The sequence below is a fragment of the Rhinolophus ferrumequinum genome, chromosome 4 (genome assembly GCF_004115265.2).
Source record: "Rhinolophus ferrumequinum isolate MPI-CBG mRhiFer1 chromosome 4, mRhiFer1_v1.p, whole genome shotgun sequence".
In the NCBI taxonomy this organism is placed as follows: Eukaryota; Metazoa; Chordata; class Mammalia; order Chiroptera; family Rhinolophidae; genus Rhinolophus; species Rhinolophus ferrumequinum.
Window position 1 is genome coordinate 92,734,293 of NC_046287.1, and position 25,323 is coordinate 92,759,615.

At 39.3% G+C, this 25,323-nt stretch overlaps 1 protein-coding gene across 4 annotated transcripts in view; it reads left to right on the forward strand.

The window, feature by feature from the left end:
• The first annotated feature begins 5,455 nt into the window (after positions 1–5,455).
• Positions 5,456–25,323, forward strand: part of SMAD9 (SMAD family member 9) — an 83,170-nt gene continuing 63,302 nt past the window's right edge. For 2 of the 4 annotated variants that reach the window (XM_033104770.1, XM_033104773.1), the window contains exons 1-2: positions 5,821–5,936; positions 17,341–17,537. The gene's annotated coding sequence lies outside the window, so the exon portion shown is untranslated. Of the gene's footprint in view, positions 5,475–5,820; positions 6,041–17,340; positions 17,538–25,323 lie in introns of those variants that run through there. The other 2 variants (XM_033104772.1, XM_033104771.1) reach the window with 2 other exon arrangements.

The following is a 25,323-nucleotide window of genomic DNA, read 5'->3' on the forward strand; positions in this document are numbered from 1 at the left end:
TGTGCCACATAATGACATTTCAGTCAATGACGAACCAGATATATCATGGTGGTCTATAAGATTATAATGGAGCTGAAAAATTCCTATCGCCTACTGACATCATAGCCATCCCAACGTCGGAGCGCAATGCATTACTCACATGTTTGTGGTGATGCCGATGTAAACAAACCTACTGTGATACCAGTCATATAAAACTATAGCACATACATTATGTATGGGACATAATACTTGATAATGATAATAAATGACTATGTTACAAGTTTATATATTTACTATACTATACTTTCTATCATTTTTATAATGCACTCTTTCTACTTATAAAACAAAAAAGTTTGCTGTAAAACAGTATGCCACGTCACTCCAGCAGCAGCCTCATACATCTTTTGTTTACCATCCTTGTTGATTGCATCATTTGCTCTTGTGCTTACCATTGTGTTACAATTGCCTACAGTATTCAGCACAGTAACGTGCTGCTACTGTTACTTTGATTTGTAGCTTAGGAGCAATAGGCTGTACCATATAGTCTAGGTGTGTAGGAAGTTATAATATCTAGGTTTGTGTAAGTAAACTGTATGAACTTCACACAATGACAAAATTGCTAACAACACATTTCTAAGAACATATTCCTATAGTTAAGCGGTGCATGACTATAAAACAAAGTGAAATTCTAAAATTTGTTCAAATAACCCACAAGGCAGCAGGAAAAGACCAAAAAACAAAACAAAACAAAAAACAGAACCATACAACAAAAAATATAATGGCAGACTTAAGCCCTAACATAGCAATAATACATTACACTAAATGTAAGTGGTCTAACACAAGTAAAAGACAGAGATTGGCAGAATGTAAAAACATAATTCAACTATATGCTGTCTTATTATAAGAAACTACAAATATAACAATATAGGCAGGTTGAAAAAAAAAGATATATCATACAAACCTTAATCAAAGGAAAGCAGAAGTGGCTATCATATCAGTTAAAATAGACTTTAGATCAAAGAAAACTACCAGAGACAAAGGAGGACATTATATAATAATTAAAAAGTCCCAATCCACCAAGAAGACATAAAAATCTTAAATGTGTATACCCAAAACAAAGGAGTTCAAAATATGTGAAGCAAAACTGACAGGACTGGGGGAAAAAAAACCGGACAAATTATAGTTGAAGACTTCAATACTACTTTGTCAACAAATAATTAAGAAAAAAAACTACACAGAAAATCAGCAAGAATATAGTATAAAACAACACCATCAACCATTAGGCATTTATAGAAAGCTACCAAACAACAGCAGAATATACATTCTTTTCAAGTATCCGTGGGTACATCTATCAAGATAGATCAGATCTTGTGTCACAAAACATTCATAAACAAATTTAAAAGAACTGAAACCATACAATGTGCTCCCCAGCCACAATCGAATCAAACTAGAATTAAATAGCAAAAATATAACAGGAAATCTCCATTCACTTGAAAACTAAACCTCAGACTTCTAAATGATCTATGGGTCAAAGAGGAAGTCTCAAGTGAAATTTTTAAAAATATACTGAAATTAATGAAAATGAAAACACAACATATCAAAATTTGTGAGACAACAGCCAAAGTGGTGCTGCAAGGTAAATTTATAGCACTAAGTTCATACATTAGAAAAAAGGAAAAATCTCAGATCAATAATCTAAGCTTCCACCTCAAGAACCTAGAAAAAGGAAAGCAAAATAAATCCAAGGCAAGCAGAAGAAAGGAAAGAGCAGAAATTAATAAAATTGAAAACAGAAAAACAATAGAGAAAATCAATGAAACAGAGAGCTGACTCTCTGCAAGAATCAATAAAACTGACAAACCCGTGGCAAGACTGACAAAAAAAAAAAAAAATAGGAGAGAAGACACAGTTATCAATATCAAGAGTAAGAGAAAAGATATCACTACAGACCTTGTAGACATCAAACAGGTAATAACGGAATACTACAAACAATTCTACACATATGAATTTGGCAACTTAGATGAAATAGATTTATCCTTGAAAAATCACATACTATAACTCACCTATGAAACAGATAATTTAAATAGTCCTAAACTATTAAGAAAATTGAATACGAAATTTTAAACCTCCCCTAATGACTCTCCAGGCTCAGATAGTTTTACTGGAAAATTTTACAAAACATTTAAAGAATTAACACCAATTCTACATACACTCTTCCAGAAAATGAACAGGAGGGAACACTTCACAAATCACTTTATGAAGTATTACCTTGATATCAAAACCTGACAAAAAAAGTACAAACAAAATTATATACCAATATCCCTCAAAAATATAAACACAAAATCCTTAATAAAATATTAGCAAATAGAATTCTCAATATATAAAAAAATACATACATCATGACCAAGTGTGGCTTTTTATAGGGATGAAAGGTTGACTCGATATTTGAAATCAAGCAATATAATACATCATATTAACAGGATAAAGGAGAAAAATTAGATATTCATATCAATTATTTGAGAAAACAAATTTGAAAAGTTTGACATCCATTTGTGATAAAAATCCTCAGAAAAACAGGAATAGTGGGTAACTTCCTCAACTTGATAAAGTACATCTACATAAAACCTACAGATAACATTATACTTAACAGTAAAAGAAGTGAATACTTTTATCTAATGTCAGTAAGGTGAGGATGTCTACTGTCACCATTCTTATTCAACAGAGTGCTAGAAGTTCTAGTCAGTGCAATAAGGCAAGAAAAGAAATACAGAAGAGAAAAGAAGAAATAAAACTATCTGTGTTAGCAGATGACATAATTGTCCGTGCAGAAAATCCCAAAGAACCTTAAAAAAAAAAAAAAAAAGCCTCCTAAACTAATAAATGAGTTAAATGAGTTCAGCATGGTCACAGGATGTTTCATTAAGCTTCAGGCTCCTCAACTGTTAAATGGGGGCAATAATTCTCATTCCCTGGGATGTCATGAAGAGTGACATGAGATGAGATAAGTCAGGTCCTGGCAGGACAATCTCACAGCACCAGACAGCTGTCATCCTTCACCACTAAAACAAGATGCCCCATTGTTCCCTTGCCGCAACCACACAGCACTTATTTGGTGGTGTCCTATCTTGTAAATTATTTTCTTATTTATACGAGTTTGACAGTTCTCTTAGGAAAATTGTCTTCATACTCAAAAGCTGAAGGAATTCTGCACATAGTAAGCATTTGAGGCTGCCTTTATGATTGTGCAAGTTGTGCCTGCGTCAGACAGCCTGGCCAGGGGGTCTGAAATCCATCCTGCACCGAGGAGAAGCTTGCACCCACAGAGCTGCATGTCCACTATGACTGGAGTGGGGGTGGGGTTCTTTGGCTATCTGGGTGGTAGGCATTCATACTCACTTCTCAAGGTGTAGGTAAAATTTCACCTCCCATCTGCCTACCTCTAAGTGACACACGAAGTTATGTGACAATCATTGGTATGTGTGTCTCTCCTAGTGAGACCGAGTTTACTGGGAGCCAGTACTCTGTGTCCATATGGTCAGTTCAGGCACCTGGCACTCAGGAAAGTGTTCAATAACGGTTATGGAATGAATGACGGCTCTTGAAGGAAAGTTCGATAGGGAGGCAGAAAATGTGCAGACTTAGGACAGAGTTACCGATGAAACGCAGGAAGGAGACTAGAAATGGAGGATCTCTAAGTGGAACCATTATAACGCTAGATTGAACAGAAGGTACAACAGATGTACAAAGCAGAATCTTTGCATCTCTGGATTACTATGGACTGACACAAGCTTGCCCTATGCTGGGCATAAGGTAAGTGAAAAGAACTGACCCTCTCATGGGTAAGGAAGCTGTTTTATAGGCTGCAGGAGCTCATGTTGCACCAAGACTTTATAGTTTAGAAAAGGAGGAGCTTAGTTTCCAAAATTTTACTACTGGAGTTTCCACCTAATCACAACCTGTGACTCAGTCTCACCCCTCATATGATTCCCACTATTTAGTTTTTTGGTGGAAGTTCTAACAGGCAGTAAAAGTGCAGCAAATCAAGAAAAAAAACAATAAAGCAAAGAGTCTGGATTTCCTATTACAAGGATAGCCAGCTTCTGCAAAATGGAGTTTCAGCACTGAGCCTTCTTTCCCAGAGCAGGCATTTTCTTCTTTTTGGAATTCACCAGGTCTTAATTGTTCTTGAGTATAATGGATTAACTTTCTGTGGTACGTAGGTTTGAGGAATAAATGATAGGAATTGTATAAGTGACATGCTAACTTTTAGGTGCCAAAATTTCTTGGTATGTAAATGGGAATGTACAGAAAAAAAGCAGACTACACACACTCAAGGAATCTGTAAATGCAAGTCCTGCCAAAAGCCAGGAGAATTCTGTGAATTTAAAGACTCCATGCCAGGAGCATGAGCCGGCACCAGCTAGGCAGAGCTTATAATTCCTTGCTCCTTTATACTGTGTCCTCTATACTTTCTAATGCACATAAGAGAAGGCAACTGAGATAGTGACTGGGCCATTTCCTTTCCTAACAATATTTTTTGAAAAAATGATCCACAAAATATCAATTCTGAGGACCTAATTAGTTTACTTGCAATGAAACTGTAGACCACGGACAATCTGTAGCTTTTAGCAGTCCAAATGTTTCCTGGTGTTTCACACCCAGAGCAGTCTCAACCTTAACACCTAGCCTGGAGCAGAGGTAAACGGGCCAGGTGTAGAAAGATGATTTAAATTCGAGGTTCTCCTACAAGTGCTGTTTTAAACAAGGTCATTGCTCAACTACAACAGTATGATAATGCAAAAATGGCATGTGCGATGGGAAGAAAGCCCAGTGCTTTGAGAACCAGAAAAAGCAGTTAAACATAAGGCCTTGCGTTTACATTTCAAGGGGGATTAGGGCCTTTTGAGGTTTAACTTTTCTATGCACAAGAGCAACTGAATACTGTCCTATGTGGCTTTATTCTACTTACACCTCTGCAGTAAATGCCTTTTCTGTGAAGAGCTCCTGGCTGGTGGGGAATCAAAGGCTATCAGGATGTTGGTGGCACTTCCTAAACATATTCTGAGTGAGTTTTAGGAGTCCTCAGTGACCTCAAAAGGCAGGCTACCTAGGCGGTAGGTAGCCAGGCCCTGAGGCAAGAAGGTTGTACATTAACGTTGCTCAGTGCCCATACGTTGTATCTTTATTAGATTAGATATATTATATATTACATGGCTGTTAAGCAAATAAATACGCATAAGGAAATGATAATCCAAATAATTACATGACTAGTTTTAACCACCACTCACCACTCAGAGTGATTAGATTTTCTTCTGCCTACGCCAGTGCAAAACCAGCTGCTCTGGCGCTGTCCATGGGTGTAAGGATCCCCTTTACTTTGAAAAGCTAATCAGGAACAAACGGCACGTAACAGTAACCATGAGAGCCCAGAAACATGTCAGAGTGGCTCAGGGGGGTTTCCAAACCGATTTGTTGGTCCTGTGCCTCTTACTCCGGTAACAACCCTCCTTCGGCCTCGGGCTCCAGGTGGGGTGGCGGGGGAGAGACAGAGATGAGAGGTGACCCACCTTGGTCCCCGAGCGGGACCTGCTGGCGGACAGAGGCGAGCCTGAGGTGTTCAGGAGCACGGAGAAGACAGCCAGGGCTGGGGGCCACGGCGCGCCGGCCCCTGCGAGGCGCCCCCACCGCAAGTTTCCGCGCACGTGGCCGCGGGGCGGGCCGCGCTCCCCCTCGGCGCGGGCTCGGGGAGCGGCCCCGGCGCGCGGCAGCGGCGGGCGGGGGCGGGCCCGCGAGCAGGGCTGCTGGCCGCTTTCCAGGTCCGCGCACTAATACGGGCGATGAGGCTTCGCGGCTCCAGTCTGACTGACGCCGGCTGGGGCCGCCGCCGCCGCTGCAGCCGCTGTCTCGGTCCCCGCCGCCGCCGGGCCCTGCAGCCGCCGGGCGCGCGCAGCCAGGCCGTGAGTGCGCAGCGCTCGGAGCGGGCTGCCGGGGACCCACCGCGGGGGGCGGGGGGCAGCCAGGCCTGGGGAGGGGGGAGGGATGAGTGGCACCGTGGGGACAGGTAAGAGATGCCCTCCCTGGCGCGCGTTGGGCGAGTGCGTGCGTGTGTGTGCGGCTAAGTTTTTCTTCCACAAGGAAGTCTTTGGGGATCTCGGTGTGTGGCTTGGTTATTTGTACTCTCGGTCTCCGGGTTTCTTGGTGGAGCCTGTTTGGATGGGCTTCGGCGGGGTGGGCGAGGAGCCCGAGGGGACAGCTCCGAGGAGTTGGCCGCGCGCCCTCCTCGAGGCCGCACGCTCGGCTGCAGGCACCTGAGACCTGTCAGAGGATGCTTGTCCCACGCCCGGGACTCCGGCCGTGCAGGGCTGTGGCCCAGGGTGTGGGCAGGGACGCGCGCTCGCTCTTCGCCCCCGGGTCTGGGCACCACACGGGGGCCGAGCACCGCGGATGGGCCCCGCAGAGACCCGGACCCGGAGCCGAGTAAACGTTTGTTGTGGCCGGAGTGGGGAGAGGACAGTGATAGTAATTGTGACTCAGCTGGTCTCCCTGGCCTTCTGTGTCATAGACTTTTTACTCTGCTACCTTTGAGGCACGCGAAGTGAGGGGGTGGGGTGGAGGAAGAAAGTTAGGAATGCTGTTCTAGTGTCTCTGGGCTAGCGCTTGGTTTGTGTCGGGAGCTGGGATGTTTGTCTTTTTCTTCGCCTGCCATTCGGTGCCAGCTCTCCGCAGAGGGGAGGGGGGCGAGGTGGGGAACAGATACTGGAGACTGACTGACGCCAGCATTGTGATCGGAAGGAGGAGCGCGGAGAAAACATTTTTATGGAGGGCTAATCGCTGACAAGTCTTCCCGTTACTATTCCTTCCTCCTCTCACCCTTGACTGTGGAGAATTGAAATGACACTTTAGAAATATTCTGTTGACTTTGTCTCTGAGCTAGAACTGGCACTCCTGAGAAATAACCTACAAATGATATAAATCTAGTGTTGGAATAAAATTGCATGTAAATTCTTTACCCAGTAGGGTGTTTTCAGGAAAATAAGACCTAATCGGAAAATAAGCCCTAGGATGATTTTTCAGGATTGACATCCCCTGAACATAAGCCCTAATGCGTCTTTTGGAGCAAAAATTAATATAAGACCCGGTCTTATTTTCCGGGCAACAGGGTAATTCACAGTTAGATAGATACACACCCTCAGGACACTGTGGATTGTTTTTAATGAATCCACCTTAACAAGTACCTTTTCAATGCCTTGCCTGATTTCTCGCGTGATCTTTTGGAAGTCCTAAGGCATTTAATAATGCTACCTCCTTGGCCATAACCAAGCGGATCATTTGGGGCATCCTGGGTGAGTGAAATGGTAATATTACAGGCTTATCTTCTGCGTTAGGATTCCTGTCGGTGTGTGGGAATGCCATTGGATGTTTACATTTTAAAAATAGCGATCTATATTTAAAAAGGAAGTAAAAGTAAAACCCAAACATTCTCCTAACTCCAAATAGACAATTAAATAAGTGATTTTTTCCTATGCTTGTAGGAAACCATGAACATGATTTTGGACGGCTTTCAAGTTTGTGGTTATCCAAGAAGGACACTGCAGATAAGAAAATGATGTAATAGTTTATAAATACGGAGCATTTTAAATATAATACGACAGAAGTTTCAAATAATAAAAATAACCTAGTGATAATAATTACCTTAATTGATGGCAAGACAACTGTCTTTTTAACGGACAACCTTCCACCTCTTAATCTATTCTGACACAACCAACTCCCATTTTTTTGCTTGACTGGCTATCTTTGTCAGAGTTGTTTTATGGTTTGGCTCTGTGGTTTCAAGCTATGTTTAAGAGAATGCCAGCATATTCTTGATCTGAGCAAACTCATTTTTCATCAGCACAGCATTTACTAAACATCAAAGATACAAATAAATTTTAGGTTAAACTTTAGGTTAAACTTTACAATTCTCACGCCTTTGTCATTAATATGACAGTGACAGTCAGCATAAGCTATTGAGCTATTTGACTTTTCTCCTCTTAAAATCTTTTTCTTTTACTTATATATCCCCAGTTAATGAATAATCAGAAAATATTCACAAATGTCAACTACTGCATCTCTGATTGCCTAAGACAAGGAATTAGAAAGAAGAGCTTTGTTTTTTAATGAAACATTGCCAAGGATATCTATAAGTAATAAACAACTGTATACTTGTTGATTCTTGTTAATCATGTGGTAGGTTGGAGGAGGAAAAAATCTGTCGAGATATTATTTTATAAAGATTAAAATATTTATTTTCAGTTTTACAAATAGTTTTAATTCTGATTAATGAGAGTGCAAATGCCTTTGCCAAAGTGGAGAGATGTGTTTAATAAGTGGTCACTATAGCACTTAGGCAACTAACTGGTTTATATCCGACATTCCTTCTACAATAAATAGAACAGCAATTTCATCACATTCTGCTTTAATATGTCCAAAATAATACTTAGCAACAGGATGTATTCTGATTTATGGGAAGGTAAAGGTTATGAAAACTAAAGAAGTTTTTCTAAATTTGCAAAACATACTACATTAAATTATAGAGCTCTAATGAAGCTTAGGGTCCATTTTCTGTGTACTGCTGCTCGTAACATTTAGAGAGGAATTCAAAACAGGGAAGTGTCCAGAATAAAACAGTAAACATTGAAAGCATGAATCTCTTCTAATAGCTGTAATTCTAGACTGTTGGATTTATATTTCCTTGGTTACTATTGCTAGTAAGTTGAAAAGTTATTCTAAGTAAAAAAAAAAGCAAGCAGTAAATTCATAGTAGTTATAACAGTAGGAGTACTTCAGTGATTTTTTTTTTAACTGTTTACCTAGTGACTGTCCACGTCATGAGGAGGGACAAAACAAAAAACAAACATCACTTGGCAATAAACTAATCTTTTAAAATAAATATTCCTATAAATTCTATCTCTTAAGGAACATATACTAAGGTTGTTGGGATTCCAGATAGTTGTTAGCGTTAGGAGCTGTCATCCTCATGAAAGCTGGATGTTCACTTTGCCAGTGGACTGTGTCCCGACACTTCCACCCGAGCCAGCCCAGGTACCACATACACCCTCAGGCTGACCCAGACCACCTTTCCAGGCTTGTCTTCCCACTCCTTCCATATTTTATGCTGCAATTAAAATATGAATTATAATTTTCCACGCATACCCTGTCTTTCCTCTCTTCTGCACCTTTACTCGTGCAGAGGCCTAGAACTGGGCTTTTCCTGCTTCCCCGCCTCTCACCAGACCCTCAGACTCAGCATGTTCCTGGTCTTTTATGGCCCTGGCCAGGGGCTGCCTTCCCAGGCCTTTCTCTGATGACCCTGGTCACAGGTGTGTCCTCCTTGGAACTCCTGTGGCTCTTTGCATTTCCCACTCCTGCCACATCTTGTCTTGTATGAAGTTACTGATGTGCTAATTTATTTCTTCTCCAAAGATGATCCTTTCAAAATCTGTGAGGGAAGGGACCATGTTTCATCTGTCTTTTTGTTCCTTTGATGCTGACCACAGCGCCCTGCCTAGTACTCAGTCAATAAATATTAATTAAATAACACATTTTTTACTGAACCCAGGGTTTCTTCTGAAATAAAATCTGTAAAGGAGTTTCCCCCATACAATAGGTCTTAACAGTTCATCTTTCAAGAAGCCAATGTTGAACTTGAGCTGAGGACTTGCTCAGAGGATGTGGAGAGCTCGTCCTGAAATCCCTCCAGTCCAGCTGAACCTCCTTCTCCTGGATATTGTGGCTGAGCATTACGGTCAGGAAAGCTTATATGAGACTCTTATTGCATTAGCAATTTTCCATATCAGATTCACTAAATACACAATGGAAACCATTTAGTAAAAAAAAAAAAAAAAGAAAAAAACAACAGATTTTAATGTGATATGGCTACCACAATGAAACTCTAATGTGATTCCACAGAAAATTGCTAACAGGATATGCTGACTCCACCCTCCACCAGTAGACACATAAAAATTGATACTGTTTTTAGTGTATATGTTTCAAATTATGCTCAAAAGAAAAAGACTGCTACTGGGATGAGCTTCTGTTTTGGTCAGGTTGGAGGTTTAAAGGGTCTTGGTATCAGCCTTGTCAGAAAGCTGAATCTCCCTTCTGTGCCTTGATCATTTTATTACCAAATAATACTAAATCACATCTGAAAATGCATCATATTCTGTTAAGTGATTCAGAATTAATAAAATGTAAAAATTATTTTGGTATAAATATCATGCCTATATAATATATTTGATTATACAGTTTTAATTGGGAAGTCCAGTCAACTCAGAACCAGTCTTCTCAGAATCTGAGGCTGACACAAAATTTAAATTCAAAACTTGAAATGCATAAATATTAACAAACAAATTATAAATGTGAGTATACAGAACTGTGTCACTTTAGAAGTCATAAACATTAAAAAGATTTTCGGTTCTTTCTTCGTTCCCTAACCCATATTTAATTCAAAGACAAAAATATAACCCATAAAATAAGTGTAAAGGAGTCCTACAAAGTTCTGATTTTTTCCTACAAAAATAATTTTGATTTTCTTTTTTTTCTTTTAAATTAATGGTTATTGGGTGACAATGGTTAGTAAAGTTACATAGGTTTCAGGTGTACAATTCTGTAATACATCATCTATATATCACATTGTATGTGCACATCCAGAGTCAGTTCTCCCTCTATCACCATATATTGGATCCCCTTTACCTTCATCTACCCCTTTTCCCCCTTACCCTATGGTAACCACTAAACTATTGTCTGTGTCTATGAGGTTTTATTTCTTTGTTTGTCTTGTTCCTTTATTGTTTTCAGTTTTATATCCCACATATCAGTGAAATCATATGGTTCTCAACTTTTTCTGTCTGACATATCTCTTAGCATAATAATCCCAAGATCCATCCATGTTGTCACAAATGGCACTATTTCATCTTTTCTTACTGCCGAATAGTATTCTGTCGTGTATATATACCACAACTTCTTTATCCATTCATCATCTATCAAAGGACACTTTGTTTGTTTCCATGTCATGGCCACTGTAAATAAAGCTGCAGTGAACGTCGGAGCACATATATCTTTATGGATAAATGTTTTCAGATTTTTTGGGTAGATACCCAGGAGAGGGATTGCTGGGTCATATGGTAATTCTATTCGTAATTTTTTGAGGAAACTCCACACTGCCTTCCATAGTGGCTGCACTAATCTGCATTCCCACCAACAGTGTATGAGGGTTCCTTTTTCTCCACAGCCTCTCCAGCACTTGTTACTATTTGTCTTGTTGGTGATAGCCATTCTAACTGGTGTGAGGTGATACCTCATTGTGGTTTTTATTTACATTTCTCTGATGATTAGTGATGTTGAGCATCTTTTCATATGTCTATTGGCCATTTGCATGTCCTCTTTGGAGAAATGTCTATTCAGGTCCTCTGCCCATTTTTTAATTGGATTGTTTGTTTTGTTGAATGAGTTCCTTATATATTTTGGATATTAGCCCCTTATCAGAGGTGTTGTTTGCAAAAAAACGCCTCTTTATTTTGTTGATGGTTTCTTTTATTGAGAAGAAGCTTTTTAGTTTGATATAGTCCCTCACTTATTTTAGCTTTTATTTCTCTTGTCTTTGAGGTCGAATTCATAAAATCTTCTTTGAACCCAAGATCCATAAGTTTAGTACCTATGTTTTCTTATAAGCAGTTTATTGTTTCAGGTCTTATATTTAGGTCTTTGATCCAATGGAATAGAATTGAAAACCCAGAAATAAACCCACATAAATATGGACAGGTAATTTTCAACAAAGAAGCCAAAAACACAATGGAGAAAAGACAGCCTCTTCAATAAATGAGAATTGTAAAGCCACGTGCGAAAGAATGAAACTAGATGGCTATCTGTCACTATGTACCAAAATTGATTTTCTTTTTTTGGGAGAAATACTAAATATGGAAATCTTTCTCTCTTTTGGTATTCTGATTAGCTGATGTCACTGGTGGGATAATACATGATTTTCCCCTTGCAGAAATTTAATATTTAATATCTGATCACTTTCTTTTTCCTTTTTTCAAATTTAACTTCGAGTGGCTATAAGTAGGAAATGTGTATTCCTCAATCATGAAATAGGTGTAGTGCTGTGGTAGTGAAATGCAGTCTTTGATTTACAAACACTTAGATTACCAGAGATGACCATTCATTCCAGAACTTCAGTTCCTAGTTTTCTACCACTGGACAAATAGTCTAGAAATAGCACATGTGCTCTTGGGCTCACCCAGATACGGTGATGACATTGGGGATTCCCTCTGAAACAGTTGAGAGAGGTTTGGAGGTAGTGGGAGTTGAACACTGTGAGGTTAGCCACATCTTCAACTCGCTGATCCTGAGAGCGTGGCCTATGCGCTTTCCAATCCCGTGAGTATCTTCTTCCACAGCATAATGTTTTTCACTTTTAATCTGTTAAACTGCTTGGAAGATGATCAAATGTAGATTTTTTGGGGGGTGTGTATGCATTTGTATGGTTTGATTTCTTTTTACAAAAATGCAATAATTGTGAAATGGGCGGGAGATAGATCTGGAACTGGAGATTGGGGCAGTTTATTGAAAGCCTTGAGGATTTTGTCCTAAGTACTTGTGGCCCATGGAAGGTTTAGAGCAGATTGACAGATATTAGAGCAGATTTCTAAAGGAGAGTTTGATGGGTGATAGAGTTCATCTGAAGTGCTAGGGGTTGCTTTCTGAATTCTTGTGTCTCACTTGAACTGGCTTGGCAGTAACACGTTACAGAAAATAACTCAGAAAAAGGATTCACAGATTCCATCAGAGTTTTCCATCTCATGGTAGAATATATGAGACGTCTGGTATTCACACTGCATTACAAATCTATTAATTTATCTATCCTTTTTTCTTTTCTAAGAATCACATGAGAGCATTGGACTTTGGTTGGAGTAGGAAGGAGAAAGAGTAGGTCATTTAAAAGTTTATGCATTTGGGCAATTGTGAGGATTCAAGGCACCTAAACTTGGGCACGGGGGTACTGCAGAAAGCAGGTTAGTAGACACCAAAAGTAGACATCATGCCTTTGGGTGAAGGTTAGCAATAGTAGAGGCCATATATGTACGAAGGGGTAAGAGTGTCTTAGTGGGCTGGCTAGGGAACATATCAGCACTCAGAACATTGTTTCTACAGAAAATGAATCCCACTATCCAAACAACACAGCTGGTTCCTAAAGTGTGACCATTAGTGATTAATGATACGAGTGATTATTATTAATGATATGAGTGATTATTAAAAGCTGATGGTTTTCTTTCCCTTGTTGAGGCATTTGTATCATTCTCTCTCTGTTTTCTAGTGGTAGTAGTATTTCATTTTTAGAGCAGAAGTTGGGTCAGATGTTTTTCAAAGACAAACCTTTGTGTATATAAATGCTTCCCTTTGGGCCTATTGGTTATTTATGTGTTTACACAAAACAGTTATTAGGTATTGGCTGAGTTTGCAAACAATGGCAAGTTGGTGGTTGGTGCTTAAATATTATTTCAAAGGAGTGGCACCTCCATTCTGTTGTCACTGATCTAAATTTATTGCAAATATGTATTTTTAATTATTTTCAAAATGTTGATCATGTATTGGGGTTTTGAAATGTTGTGATTTTGCTCTAGAAAGTGGGACTTATCAATTTTGGGGATTTTATATAGGTTATTCATTCAAACATTATTTACTCTGTCCCTGTTGTACCTACACTGTGTATGAGGCCCCAAACCAGGCCCTCGGGACCACAACAAAATGAAGTAACATAACAAAATAAAATCCTGGTCTCCAGGATGTCATAGCCTAATTAGAGAGAGGTCAGGAAAGCGATTATCAGTGTTTACCCAATAATAAGATTTCTTATGTTAAAAAAAAAAGTAATCTATTTGGATTTGTCTGTGTTTTTCTTGATTAGAATTCCGTTTTTACTGTTTATGAATTTTGAGTCACTCTTGACAGAGGTAAATTAGAATGATACATTTGGGGTGTGGGACTCCAAATAGAGGTGCAACAGAAGGCATAATGGGAATAGAGATTCTTGCTGGACGTCCTTGTGAGAACTTAAGGTTGCTAAGGCCTGGAATTGCATTATTGTGTCAGTCAGGAGGAAGAGCTGTTGATTCTGATTTTCTGCTTTATTCTCTATGGTTCAAGAGAGAGTTTGTGTGGCCCCTCTCGGGGGGAAATCTCCCTAAAGCCAGTTAATAGCAGTTGTAATAGTGTACCTGTCACCTGTTTGGTAATAATGTGTTTAGATTTCTGTCTCCCTCTGTAGACTGTAATATCATAGAGGGAAGGGAACATGTCTTATCTTGAAATACCCAGCACTTAGCGTAGTGTCAGACTCATCATTGATACTTGATGAATTTTGTTTCTTCCTTCAGCTACCCACCTTTCTCTTCCCTAAGGTAAGTTAGGTTGGTGTTTTATAGGGCAAGGTAGAAGGAAGGAGAAGACATTTAGATTTTAGTCTGTAGGCAAGGAGAACTATTACATTTTAAACCATGATCACAGAGAAATATTAAAAGGTTTGAACAGAAAAAGCACATAATCAAAGGGGTATTTGAAGAAGAGTGAAGACGCGTTGAAGTAGTATTATGCTTCAGAAGGGCCACATTCACACCTGGATGGTTGACACACCCTCTCCACTGCTTCACGAATGTCTTTGGTGGTGAAAACTCTGAGCTTCCCAAACAGGAGTCCATCACACGGTTTATTAGTGACTCTTCTCCATCGGTATATGATCTCCATCCCTCAGGCAGCCTTTGGCCAGGAAACTCCACCTCCCACAACACACACATATCAATAAAACTTTAAAAATTGACCACGCACCATTTTTAAGAAAACATTTAAAATGTTATTTATAATCATTTAACACTGCAATTATTCAAGTACATGTCGGTGCTCTATATCACATCACCTTAAGGAGATAGATGATTAAATGCACAGGAAGGAGGGAATGCATCGTATGAGTCTGCCTTTCAGAGGCATTCGTTGTATCACATCAGCAAAGCAATGGGCTTTAGGTCAGAAGTTAGACTAATTACATAGGGCTTACTAATACAGTGGCTAATGTTATTGATTAAACTGGATTTTACCTTTATTCATGTAATGTTTACTGTACACCAGCCCTGATGTTAGGCAGTACAGATCACTCTGTGGCATGGCCTTTAGAAGGAGCTTGACATCTCTGGGTAAACAAAGAATAAACACAAGGAGTCGAGTGTGTTGTGAAGGTATATGTTACCGTGTTTCCCCGAAAATAAGACCTAGTTGGACAGTCAGCTCGAATGCATCTTTATGAGCAAAAATATAAGATTCTGTATTATATTATGTTATGTTATGTTATGTTATATTATATTATTATTATATTATATATATTAAATTATATGTATATAATATGTATCCTATAATATATATTATGTATATTAAAGACCAAGTCTTATAGTAAAATAATACCAGGTCTTATATTAATGTTTGCTCCAAAAGACGCCTTAGAGCGGATTGTCCGGCTAGGTCTTATTTTCAGGGAAATATGGTAGGTGCTGCGGCAGTCTGGACAGCTGGGGAGAGCTGGTTAATGCTGCTGCCTGGGGGCCACAGGGAAGGTTTCCAGGAAGCTGGCTTCCAGTCTGCCTGCAGGAGGAGCAGGATATAGCTGGGCAAAGGCCTCCTGGGCAGAGGGGAGGGTGTGCAGGGCAAAGGAAGCTAGATTGATGAGGCAGGGAATGTAGATTGGGGAGGCCACAGCCTGCTTTGAAATTGATTTTAAAAGCATCAAATCATACTCCCCGTGATATATACTGTTTTCCCCCCACAAATTATATAAATCCATGCGTATAATAGACATTTGGAGAAAAACATTTTAAAGCTCAAATAAAGCACTTTTAATCCCAACCGGTGGAAATAGTGACTGTCCCATTTGACTGCAGTGTCACAGCAAGGTGTGCCGCTTAGGAATGGGACAGGATTAGCTCTGGATTGGGGATGACATCGCATGAGGGGCCCAACAGGGAGAATGCTTTCTGGGGGGGTCGTGGGGTCTGGTGAGGGGAAGCACAGTAGTGTGTGGACAGAAAAAGAGCTTTCCTCCCACCTTACTAAGTTCCTCTGGCTGCGCTTATAATCAGACCAACCTGAGACAGATGAACAGGAGAAAAATGTCCAAAATTTATTACGGATGTACATATGGGGGTGCCAGAAGAATGTGGGACCATAGAAGAGGACGCATGGGGCTGTTGAGGCTTATATGCCGAGTTCTGAATTAAGGAGAGGGAGGCAGGGGTCTGGGATTTCCAAGGGAAAGTCGGCAATTCACAGGTAGATGAGAAAGAGCACATGTATAAACAAATTCTCACTGGGCCACCCAGACAATGGGACACAGAGGGAGGTCCAACAGACGACTTGCTTGCATCCCCCCTGTCTGCCTCCGTAATTCATATACTCATACGCTGAGCTAAATATGCTACGGTGATTTGCTCCTTTCCTTTAAGTAGGTTTTTCCGTCTGAATCTCTTAGGCAGGTAAACGGGGAAAGTCAAAGGTTCCTTCTGAGTCTTATTTCTTAATAACCAACTTAAAATCAATATCCCAAAAGGCGTATTTTGGGGTGGCAAACTGGTCTGCCCTCAGTGTAGGATACAGCTGTCTGGAGTGGAAGAGATTCATTGGGGGCGTCTGGGTCGGGACATATCGAAGAAACGTGGTAGGAGTTGGTGAGTTATTGGAATGCGGGATTGAGGAAGAGAAAAGGATCCAATTTCCGTGGGCTGGTTCTGAATCAAGGGTGGCATCACGATATCTAGCTTGGGCAGGTGGTTAGCGAGTGGGGCTACCAGCAAATAGGGAATGCAGGAAGAAAAAGTGTTTTAAGAAAGCTAATAGGTTCCATTTTTCTCTCTTTTTTAAAAAAATAAGCTTCATTTTTTTCAGAGCAGTTTTAGGTTCACAGCAAATAGTGAAAGAGACAGAATTCCCATATACCCCTGCCCCGCCCCACGTGCAGAGCCTCCCCCACTGTGGACACCCCCCACCAGAGTGGTCATTTGTCACAATTGGTGAACCCACACGGACACATCATTGTCACCCCAATGTAACATTAGGGCTCACTCTTGGGGTTGTACATTCTATGGGTTTGTACAAATGGGTAATGACACTTAGCAGTTTCACCTGCTCTGACAATCCTCGGTGTTCCACCAGTTCACCCCTCCTTCTCCCCAGCTCCTGGCATAGATTCCACGTCTACATTGGCGCATATTGCATTTCAGGATCCTGGAGTGTGGAAGTCAGTGGTGGTCAAATTTTCATTAACTGTTTTTATTTTAACAACAGGGTCCTTTCATCAAGGAAGCCTTCCTGAGGAAGGCTGAATGAAGAAGCGCCGCTCTGCTGCAAGGTGGCATCTCAGAGGGACAGCCTTGTGCGTTGGCTTCCCCCTGGTGTCCCACTCCTCCCCACCACACACTTGTCGCTGTGTCTGAGGCTCTGCCACCTCCAGCATTCTAAGGACACCACCCGGAAACTGCATGGTAAGCAAGTCTGGAGCTCAGAGGAAGGGTTGGTTGTTCCCAGATGCAATGACCTTAAACTCTTGTGCTTTTTGAGACCTGGTGTCTGTTTTTTAAAAGTTTAATAGGATTTTTTTTTCTTCATCTTGTTTGCTTTGGTCCCTTTCCTTGGGGTCAAGCTGCCAGCTTCAATTTTGCTTTGCTATGGTTGCACCTGCTGATAGCATCTCCTCGCCTCTCTCCCAGTTTGCTGCTGTAGTTTGCTACAAACTTGGAAATCATCTAAACACACTTGTTTAAACTGAATTGAAAACAGTTGTAAGTAGGTGGCGCATGAGCTTTTCTGTGCAGACTTGGTAACATCTGTTTTGGCAGGTGGAACTCTTGTTTTGCTTGTTGGTTGTTTTCAGTTACGTTTTGTACAAATGCAGTTGATGGATAGTCAGATTTTTGTACAGTGATCACTCCATTTCTTTCAGGGTCCAGTTATCCTCTCACCTACTCCCTCTTTCTGTCTGACCCTGAAGTTATATAGAAACTGTATAGTATGGGCTCAGAAATGTCTACCCACTAGCTCTACTGGGTGAATACTAGCAGTTAATGCTGATTAGGAAGAAAATAATGCCACAATTTTAATTCCTAGTGAGGTGCTAATATGTGGCAATACTTGAGATACTGTTTTTTTATGTGAACCTTTACCCCCCCCTTTTTTTCCTTCTTTGCCTCTGATCTGTTTCTGAGATTATTTTTCTTTTTCCTTTTTTTTTGGCATCTTTTCTACAATGAGGCATGCAGGAGGAATAAGCAGAAGTAAACCTACTTGTTAATAATTAAAAAACAATATCCTTACATTAGCTTAGTTTTCAAACTGTTCTTGCACACATCCTCTCAGAATGAAAGGTAGTGATTAGTGTTTCAGAGTTACACAGAAGAGGAAACAGGATTGAAGTGGTTAATTACTTGAAGGTCACAGTGATGGAGCTAGCATTCAGAGTCACGTCTTCTTCCTCCAAATCCTGTGTTTTATCCATTACATCATGTTGCCTCTTGTTCATGGAAGCTCTAGTTAAATTGTGGGCCCTTTCAAACTTGAATAATAAAATGTGGGTGGTGTGCAGTATTTCCAAGCATATACTGACAATACAAAGAATATAGATTGGAGTGCTAGAAACTTATGTCATAATCTTCCCAAGGTATTGTTGACATTCTCTTATAACAGTATTACGAGTTTCTCACCCTTAAAATGTTCAATCATGTTCTTAACATGCAGAATAATACATGGAAAAAATATATAGCATTCGAATCACCGTAAATGTGACCCAAACAATGAGGCATGTTCTTTAGGTTCCCTCTTCACTACTCTAATGCCTAGTCTGCTTCCCTTGCACTACATTTGGCATAAATAAAATATCAAACAGGCAATGGAATGATTATTCCATCTCCAAAAGAAGTGGTAACAATAAAAAATGTATCTTATCTCTTTACTTTAAAAAATAATTCTAGATCTTCACTGTGACTTAAGAAATGATGTCTAATCAACATTGGCATTCTAGCTGAAAACAACTGTATGAGTGGCCAAGGGATCTGTATCTCAGGGATTTAAGTGAACATAGATCGAGGCTCCCCAGTGGCTTATTAAGCAGAAATTCCAGTGACATCAGTTTACCTTAGCACTTCATATCATGAGTACAGGCTGCCGACTATAACTAAGTCTTGTTTTGGGCAAAATAGATTACTTTTAGTTAGGGTCTTTTGTTTCGTGTGAAATTCAGTATTAATATGAAAAGAAACCAAGCTGTTATTGGAGGACTTCTATTTTAAAGTGAGCTTGTGTGTAGCTTTATTCACTGATAGGGTGTTGATAAACTTCTGGGCATTCCAGGACGAAACTCAAGCGATCGTTATGTCACTTCCTCCGGGCCACAGCGTACCCAAATCCAGGAATGATGATTAAAAGTATATTTTTTTTAAAAAAAAGTATATTTTAAAATGAACTTAAAATATTCTTGTACTTAGTTGTGTATTATAAGGTAAATTTGTTTAATTACCCAATATAATTTTTATGTGGGAGATCTATGGTATTCCTATTTCAGGAGGGACCGTAAAGTCAATTTTATGAAAGAATGAATTTCATATTGTGTGTACCTTCCAGTGCATTTGAAATCAAAGAGATTCTGGAGTATTAGTAGGTTTTAACACAACTTTAAATATCAGATGTGTTAGTGTGTGAAAAGAAATTTATATTACTGCTTTCTTTCAGAATGCTCACAGTTATTGAATCTATGGATGTTTGTTAAATTTAATTACTTGCTTTGACTGAAGGAGTTTTGTAGTTTTCATTATAAGAATAACTGATTCCAAGAAAGTAAAAATAATATTGATTAATGGTGTGTCACATTGCTCTTGGTTGGCTCTGAGGTAGAAAATAGGTCTCATTAAAAAGATAATCTTTCTACAGATCATTCCATATTTTTCTCTTTTTCTCAGTGTGGAAGCAAATGTTATTTTTAAAACAGTACTTACCCCTCCCCCCAAACTACCACTGTCAGAGAAAATTGATATGTTTACATGAATCATCATTAAGTGGAAGAAAGGATCTGAAAGGCTGGCAGAAAGCCAGGGATCCCACAAAGCTATGGCCATCCTTCCGTGACTGTGGGCTGTTGAAAAGGGATTAACCTCTCTAACGGGGCCTGGGGTACACGTGAAGATTTTGCAGCATTTTATGTTATCAGAGATTCTAATTTCTTTCAAGCCTCCCATGTACCAGTGGCACATTATTTTCCATCTCAAAATTAGAGGTTTTTTAAAACTCTCCTAATTAAAGGTATTTTAAAACTCTGCTAATTTTGGCAGAGGGAGACTTTGTAAAATCCCTGGAAGGTGGCGATGAAGCAAATTATTATAACATTTGCAATGAGATTTTTCTTTTGTACAATATACATTTAATTTACCATTTTAACCATTTTAAGTGTATAATTTAGGTGCAGTAAGTCCATTGACATTGTTGTGCAACCACAACCACTCTCCATCTCCAGAACCCTTCATTCTGCCAAATTGTAACTCTGTACCCGTTAAACAAAAACTCCTCATTCCCTTTCCTTCCAGTTCCTGGTAATCTTTATTCTCCTTTCTGTCTCTATGGATTTGTCTATTCTAGTGACCTCATACCGTGTTTCCCTGAAAATAAGACCAAGCTGGACCATCAGCTCTACTGTGTCCTTTGGAGCAAACATTAATATAAGACCCGGTCTTATTTTACTATAAGACCGGGTATAATATAATATAGTATAGTATAATATAATATAATATAATATAATATAATATAATACCGGGTCTCATATTAATTTTTGCTCCAAAAGATGCATTAGGTTAGGTCTTATTTTCAGGGAAACATGGTATAAGTGGAATCATACAAAATTTGCTTTTTGTGTCATAAGTCATTTCATTGGCATAATGTCCTCCAGGTCACTCATGTTGTAGCACATGTCAGAAGTTCTTCCTTTTTAAGGCTGAATAATATTCCATTGTATGTATATACCACATGTTGCTTATCCATTCATCCGTCCATAGACATTTGGGTTGTTTCCACCTTTTGGCTGTTATTGATACTATGAACACTGGTATACAAGTATCTGAATTTTCAGCTCCTTTGTGTATATACCTAGGAGTGCAATTACTGGTTCAAATGGTAATTCTACATTTAATTCTTGATAAGCTGCCAAACTGTTTTCTTCAATGGCTGAGCCATTTTACATTTCCACCGATAGTGCACGAAGGTTTTAATTTTTTCATATCCTTGCCAACACTTGGCAGTTTCTGTCTTGTTGATAATAGCCATCTTAATGGGTATCTCACTGTGGTGTTGATTTACATTTGCCTGAAGGCTAATGATGTTGAGCATCTTTTCCTGTGCTTATTGGCCATTTGTATATCTTCTTTGGAGAAATGTCTGTTCAAGTGCTTTGCCCACTTTTGAATTGGGTTGTTTGTTTTGTTGTTGTTGAGTTGTAGGAGTTCTTTATATATTCTGCATATTAATCCCTTAACAGATATGTGATTTGCATGGAATGTGATTTTTAATGGAAAGTTTCTAAAAAATTCTGTACCCACATTTTAAGAAAGGAAAATACTGTATTAAAATTGTAATACAATGAATGATGCTAGCATTCCTTTGATTAATGCCACCTTTTGAGTGAACATCTCACATTGCTATTGTAATTCAATTCAACTTTGAAAAGTAATACATAGATAACATCTCTTAAAATGTGTACTTTTTTTCCGCACTCCTGGGGTGTGTGTGTGTGTGTGTGTATCTGTATCTTCCACCTATTTGTCTATATGACTTTACACATTTAAGAATTAATTTTGTAGCATTTCGTAACATATGGTCATGTTAATAAAAGGAGTCAAATATTTTCAAAAAAATTTTTGTTTCTAAAACCCACCAATCTTAGGTCACATTAATTTTAAACAAATCACAGTTAGAGGATATCTAGCCAGCATAAGAGATAACAATCCAGTGTGTTATATAACATTCAGTGACACAGCATTTATTCTGCAAATGAAATTAGAAGGGCCATTTGGTCTTGGTAGCTCTAGAAATTTGAATCATTGAAGAAAAATTAGCTGCCATTCCCCAGTGTCTGTTTTATTCCTCCTCAGTGTCCTCCTCATTTAAAAGCTTTCATTTGAGTTGAGATTTGTAAAGCAGATAGATTAGAAGTAAAAAATTTTTTAATTGGTTCCAGTTCTGCTTTTGACATACTGATATTTTGATAGTGTTATTATAAATTCAGCAGCAACTCATAACTAAAAAGCAAAGATATTTTTTTTAAAAACAAATTTTTTTTTTTAAGATTTTTTTTTTTATTGGGGAAGGGGAACAGGACTTTATTGGGGAACAGTGTGTTCTTCCAGGAGTTTTTTCCAAGTAGAGTTGTTGGCCTGTCAGTCTTAGTTATGGAGGGTGCAGCTCAGCTCCAGGTCCAGTTGCCGTTGCTAGTTGCAGGGGGCGCAGCCCATCATCCCTTGCAGGAGTCGAACCGGCAACCTTGTGGTTGAGAGGACACGCTCCAACCGACTGAGCCATCCGGGAGCTCAGCGGCAGCTCAGCTCAAGGTGCGCTGTTCAATCTTAGTTGCAGGGGGCGCTGCACACCATCCCTTGTGGGACTCGAGGAATTGAACTGGCAACCTTGTGGTTGAGAGCCCACTGGCCCATGTGGGAATCGAACCGGCAGCCTTTGGAGTTAGGAGCATGGAGCTCTAACCGCCTGAGCCACCGGGCCAGCCCAAGCAAAGATATTTTAAAAAGTGCAAAATATTTGAACAGGATAAGGACTATAAAGATTTTTAGTCTCATTTATATGTTGTATCTGAAAAACAAACAGCTCAGATACAGAGAACAGATTGGTGGGGAGCGTGAGATGTAGGCAAAATGGGTGAAGGGGGTCAAAAGATACAAACTTCTAGTTAGAAAAATAAGATATAGTGTACAGGAGATATAGTATACAGGTGACTATAGTTAATAATACTGTATTTCACATTTGAAAGTTGCTGAAAGAGTAGATCTTAAAAGTTACTATAAAAAAAAACATGTTGTAACTATGTATGGTGATGGGTGTTAAATAGACTTACTGTGGTAATCATATCCTAATATATACAAATATTGAATCATGTTGTACACCTGAAAGTAACATAATGTTATATGTCAATTATACCTCAATTTAAAAAAACATTTTTTTAGGAATAATAGATTAGAGGAGAGACAGAGTAGGAATAGAATAGAATGACCAGGAGTCAATTTCAAGAAATGAAAATCTAGGTCAGGGTTTCTCAACCTCGACTGTACTGGCATTTAGGGCTGGATAATTCTTTGTTGTGGGGGGTTGTCCTCTGTGTTGTATGATGTTTAGCAGCATCCATGGCTTCTACCCACTAGATACCAGTGGTACCCACTCCCTTCAGCCCAGTTATGGCAACTGAAAATGTCTCCAGACATTGCCAAATGACCTGTTGCGGGGGCAAAATCAACCCCTCTTCGCTCACTGAAAACCACTGGTCTAGGGTGATGAGAACCTCAGCTGTCTTCTAACAGCAGAATGGTGATAAAAGGATGAAAACAAGTGAAATTTTGAGGAAAGCAAGAAAATTTATGATAATTAATGTTTAGTAAGCCCCTACTATTCCCCAGTCTCCAGCACTAGGTGACATAGTCATTTAACATAAATAATAATAAGTATTTATTAAATGCCTATTTTATGGGAGGGATTGGAGCTACATCGATGAGTAGAGGCACTGTCCTCAAAGACTTTGTTGTTTAATAGAGGAGACATGTGAACAAACACATCACGAACTAAAGTGAAAATAGTAATGTGTATAAAGTACTGACTGAGAAGATGTGCATCTGGCAAGTCACACGCCTCGGCTGATGCCTGAGCTGGATTTGAAGGATGAACAGCCGTTTGATTCCTGGAGTGTGTTTTGCATTTGAGGCAGTGAATTGACCATGGTCTTTTACTCACTTAACTGAAGACCAAGTTGAGGCAAAGCTTTCTCCAGGCTGTCACCTCTGTCCAGGGAATAAAACTCCCAGATCATATTTAAATCTGAGATGACTTCCTGGTGCAATAGTACATTTTCCCTGAGGCTTGAATAGAGTGACTGGCACCTGGCAAATCCCAGAGCTATGCAATCGTAGTGACAGTTTATATACTTCACATGTTGTTTTGAATCATTAGCAGTGCAAGGGGATAAGGAGATACATATCTAACTCCCATAATACATCAAACTCTCTGACAAATGATATCTACAACACCTTGTTGATTTTGAAAAAGTTAAATAAGAGGCATATTTGCATAACCATTCTGGTTAATAGTTTCTTTATTAAACAGTGGGTGTATTGTAATGGAACGTAGAAACAGATGGGACCATATGGCTTAATTTGTGGAGTGGCAACGTATTGCTTAACTACACAGCAGCACTATTTGCCATTATGTAAGGAAAATATAATTATTCAGTGGCAGTTTACATAATATATATGTTCAACAGTAGTGATGCTCTTCATACTTCCTTCATTATTTACGTTTTTAAAATTTTACATTGAAAAAGAAAGTAATCAGCATCAAAAGAAATTGCCAATGCATTTATCTTCAACTACTTCACATGGACTCTAGCTCTGCTTTTTCTTCACTGCTTTCTGTCCCATGAGTAACAATAGTTTTCAGACTTGCTGAGGTCACTACCCCAGTTATTTAGTTTGACTACATGTGATAAATGTATTTATTTAAGATTTTGTTCTGAATTTTTTAAAAAAGGTCAGTATGGTACTTTTGCATTGCAAGGTATGTTTTCTGATATGATTGTAAAGTTGCATTAACTTATCAGCAATAATTATTTACATATACTAAAAGCTGTGGAGACTCTTGAGATAAGATGCAAAACCTATTTTCCCTCTCAGTTCAGAGAAAATAATTCATTGTTATTCATTCTACTTCATCTTATCTGATGTTCTGTTTTTGAAAAACATAAAATATTTAATGTGATAGTAACTAAATGATTTTTAGTTTTAAGTACATTTGAATGACGAAAGCCTGACTCACATACCAGAATGGCTGCTGCTGCTCATGCGTCCTGCCAGTAATGTTTTGAAAGAGTCCCTTGGCACTGTAGCCCAGGGCCTAATGCACTCCTCCTTCTGCCATTTTAACTCTTCTCTGATGGCAGTTGCTCAACCATGGTACCCTCTTCCTCCCCTCACTTCTTCTCCTCCCACTCCACCCTTACCTCTGAGCTGTGGATGACTC